Source organism: Triticum aestivum, chromosome 2B (genome assembly GCF_018294505.1).
Source record: "Triticum aestivum cultivar Chinese Spring chromosome 2B, IWGSC CS RefSeq v2.1, whole genome shotgun sequence".
NCBI lineage: Eukaryota > Viridiplantae > Streptophyta > Magnoliopsida > Poales > Poaceae > Triticum > Triticum aestivum.
The window spans coordinates 159,746,313-159,750,740 of record NC_057798.1 but is presented as its reverse complement, the minus strand read 5'-3'; the positions used below and the strand labels follow the sequence as shown (position 1 = coordinate 159,750,740).

General features: G+C 47.9%; 1 long non-coding RNA gene across 3 annotated transcripts; it reads left to right on the top strand.

Annotated features, from left to right (window-relative positions):
• The first annotated feature begins 241 nt into the window (after window positions 1-241).
• LOC123040924 (uncharacterized) lies at window positions 242-2,407 on the top strand. 3 transcript variants are annotated; one of them, XR_006418327.1, is made up of 5 exons: window positions 242-440; window positions 542-1,458; window positions 1,552-1,731; window positions 1,829-1,936; window positions 2,031-2,407. It is a non-coding gene; the product is annotated as an uncharacterized lncRNA (long non-coding RNA). The 3 variants fall into 3 exon arrangements; XR_006418326.1 differs by having other exon boundaries at window positions 242-1,458; window positions 2,073-2,406; XR_006418325.1 differs by having other exon boundaries at window positions 242-1,458; window positions 2,031-2,403.
• Window positions 2,408-4,428: the final 2,021 nt, after the last annotated feature.

Genomic DNA, 4,428 nt, shown 5'->3' with positions numbered 1-4,428 from the left:
CTCAGGTGGGCGAGATGTCGCTTAGGCGGGCGGGCGGGATCTACCCACACGACGGCACGAACAAGGGCACGAAGGACCTTTGTTCGCGCCAGCGCCAGCTCAAAGAGGACGGTGCGCATCTGAAAGTGCAATCATGCCCTTAATCATATTTTGATGTTGATGACAACATGCATGTTGGGACTAATCATGTTTATCAAGTATATCTCAGGATTATGTCTCAAGAGCTGTGTGGACTACGGACTACACCGCCTGGCGCGCCACCACCACCTACTCCGCCAGCGCGCCACCATCTCGACCTGGCTCCCCAACCTCCCGCACCTTCTCCCCTGCACATTGGGAGGCCCACACCTACCCCGACGCCGGCTGTCGAGCCCACCTCCGCCTACCTCTAGCGCCACCACAACCTCTCCGCTCGGCCCCAGGCCCCCAGATCCAGCGAGGTCTGTCCACAACCTCACCTCTCCTGCCTGGATCTTGCGAGCACCGCCCATTTGCCTCCCCCGTCAGTTAAGATCCTGGCCTCTGTTGCTTCCCCTACCAGCCAAGCTCCCTCGCCGTCCCAACACCTCTATAGCCCCTTTCGGCGGCCGTTGGCCGATGGAGCTGCCTCTCCATGGAAAGGAAAAGAGGCGCGCGAGGTCGAGGGGTGCAGCCAGAGGCCCGTCGGGGCACGACCACCGGATGGAGCTCGGCTGCGTGCCGACCACCTTCCCTACCCCCAGCGCGGCCCATCAAGGCTCGAGGCCCCCGTTGAGTGAGCCACTACCCGTGCGACCACACTCCGCCACCAACGCGCACCAACTCTGCCGCTAACTGATGCTAGTTGTTATTAGTTGTTGCTAATTACTATTGTTAACTACTACTACTGTGTCACGGTCCTGGTAGTTAACTATCGCTTGCATTCCGCATATCTTCATCAGTATTTTTAATCCTGGCAGTTAACTATCACAGTTTTAACAATTAGCTATTCCGATTCTGTAGTTAACTTCTGTAGTTAGCGTCCATGGTCTGGTTCGCCACATGGGCCTCCCCACTTCTCCACAGAGTGCTTCAGAAGCACACTGGCCCCAGCCGCATGCTCCATCGCGCTAGGGATCGATGAGGTGCAGGACCTCGATGGGGATTCGCTGGTGGAGCAACCTCCTAGTCCACCTCCTCCATGCTAGCCTCTGGCACTACCGCGCCTCTCAGTTGTCTACTACACCACCACAGTCGACAACCACCTAGAGAGAGGCCCCGAGCCATCGAGCACTGTCGGCGAGATTTTTTGCATGCATATTCGTCAGTTAGCTGCATATTTGTATCTCTGTCAATTAGCTATTAACACTTCTTCAGTTAGCTATTACCATTCATGCAGCTAGCATTTCCATGAACAACCTGACATGTCCTAGTGGTGCAAGAGAAGTATCAAGGCTAGGCATTAGATGGTGTCTGACTCCCCATGGGGTTCATTCAGGAGTAAGGACATGCTGAAGATCATCTCAGGCGACAGAACCTTAGAATACGTGATGTTTGTCGCTGTTACTGAACCAATTGGTTCTCCTCTTGCAGTAAGAAGAAAAATACACAGGAGCCATCATCGAGAGGCTGGAAGAAACATGGGTAAGAAAGAAATCGAACACTTGGATACCCGTTCTCTGGGACTTTCTTGTGAGGATCAAGTCTGAACATATTGTTCTAGTGGTGCTCTGTACGGGTTGACACTTAATTCGTGGATGTGGTTGCCTCCAGGTAAACAATCATCCACCTCCACGTAGGAACGTTGAAAACTATCGTATCTTACACTGAATGTTGTCTCATTCACCACTCTTCCTGTTCACAACGACAGGCACACGCTGACGCGCACAAAGTGGCGTTTCAGAAGTCCGACTTGTCCTTCATCTGCATGATGGGACATTTGTCTAGCGTTATCCAAATCAACGAAATAGATAATCAGGTAGCAAAGTTGTGTCACCATCTACAAAACTATACATGAAAAAAGAGTGCTTTACTGAAGCGTCTATATATATTTGTGCCTTTATATGGTCCAGTGGATGCCGCTTGAGGAGTTCCTGAAGAATCTGTTTATCCAGGAGGACCACATGTTCCAGAAGATTCTGGACATCTACATCCAGCAGCTAAGGGAGTGCTACTGCGGCCTGAAGAAACGCATATTTAACTTTAAAATTTGCAGCAGTTAAAAACCTAAAAAGATGAAAAAAAACGATAGTTAAGTTTGTATTTCTTTGCAGCAATTGAACTTTCTCTTGCGTTGTGCATCTTCCTTCAGTTAACTTTGTATATTTTTAATAGTTTACTTTTACTAGATGAAGGTGAGTTCTGTTAGAGCACAAATATGTGTATGGTTTAAAGATTGAGGCTGTTTGCTTGATTTTAAAAATTCTAAAAATAATTGGTGCAGTTAGCTATGGGAGCATACATAGTTAACTCTGCTCAACCAACCATTAATAAAAAAACTAAATAGAAATTGCAACATATAATACTTCAATTATAAAAAGGTCAGTTAACAAACGACCATAGCAGCTAAGTTTACAAGGTATACGAGTTAACTGCGACAACCGTAGTAGTTAAAAATAAAAAAATAAAAGTTCATCAAGTTTTGCAGTTAACGTCGACCGGTGTGGCAGTTAACATCGATATTCATGGAGCTTAGTGTGACCACCGACAAAAAATGAATGAAGCAAAAGAATAGTATCACCTTGGCAGTTAGCTTGCTCATCACGGGACAGTTAGCTATTTCATCCTCGACAGGTAGCATGATGAGGGCAAAAAAGAAACTAACGAAAAAAAATTATATCTTTAACCTCGGTGTTAACTGCAGCAATCCTCGGCAGTTAGCTATTTTACTTCTAGTTGTTAGCTTGAACCGGGTAAAAAAGAATGAGAAAACAGTATTTTCAATCCCAGTAGTTAACTTGGTGTTAACTATTGCAACCCCGACAGTTAGCTATTTCAATCCTGGTAGTTAACATGACCGGGAAAATATAAATAAAAGAATAAAAAAATAGTGTTTTCCATCAGGCAGTTAGCTTGCTCAGTGTAGTGCAGTTAACTATTCCGCTCGAGTAGTTAGCACGTACTATAGCAATTCGGGCAAAAAGGATAAAAAATGACGTTAGTTCTTCAAAAACTGCTCCTAAATCGTCGCGAATCTGAAAAAGTGTTATATATGCCAAAGTTTGGGCTAATTAATAGCTTTCCAACGGTATATCATACACATCATTCCGACAAACGGTTTGACATTTTATTTCACAAAAACACTGGAAACTTGTTTGAAGAATTTTCAGTTTTTTAAATTTTGTTTAAAAACCGTAATTATTTTGGGAAAGCAACCAACATGACGAAGTTCTGCCTATTCAATAGCTATCCAACGGTATACCATTTGCAGCAGTCCGATAAACGGTTCAAAAATTAAGACCAAAGAACAATACGAAAAAACAGTGCCAGAAAAAGTCCGTCCCGCAGTTAACTAGTGTATGACTCACAGTTAGCTTATCTGTTTTCGTGCAGTTAGGAACGGTCCCTGAATTGCTTATTCAGAAATGAGACTATTCTGCAACCCCCTCTAGAGTTCCTAAATAAGGTATTCTGCAACCTCCACCCCCTCCTACGTGTAGCTACCCGCAATCTCCCATCCTCTCCTACTTGTAGCTCCCCGCGGAGCGAGCGGAGCTGGCGGTGCTGGCGGTAAGCCGGGACGCACACCTTATTCCACCCCCAAGTCACCAAATCCTCCCCACCTTCTACCTCTGGTTGCCGCCGCGCGGCCGGACCTCTAGCACCGCGCCCAACCTCCCTCTCCGCCGCAGATCCGGCGAGCACGGCCCCAACCACTCCTCTCTTCCCCGGATCCGGTGGGTGCATCCGCAGTCTCTTCTTTCTTCCCGGATCCAGTGGGCGCCACCGCAGTCTCTCCTCTCATGCCTAGATCCGCGTGAGCACTGCCCACCATCCACCCCGACCGTCGGTCCACCATACAAATGCAGCTGTGACCTCCTTGGTTCGCACAACAGAGGAGGTGCGCTGCAGTGCCGAGTGTGGCACCAGATTCTGCTCATCGTGCTCCTCCCCTCCTTGGTCTCTTGCACGCCATTGCCTTCTAGATTGGGTCGGCGACCATAACAACCCGGCCAGCATGCGTTGATTGCGACGGCAGCACGGCGAGCACCTCGAGTGCATGTGTGATTCACCCTCGGTCAGAGCCCCAGTACGGTGCATGTTTGGTGGCTTTCCACTTCCTCCTCTTCCGACGAGCAAATCTTCCAATGGCAAAAAAATCTGCATCGTCCATGATACAGTTAGGAGAGTGCACGCGTGCGGTTCGCCTGGGGTATGACATGCAATTATCCATCCGCCGCCGGCCATGTGGAGCAGTTAGGTCTTAAGAGAGAAGTGAATAAAAAACTTGTGTGTGTGTGTCTTTTTACT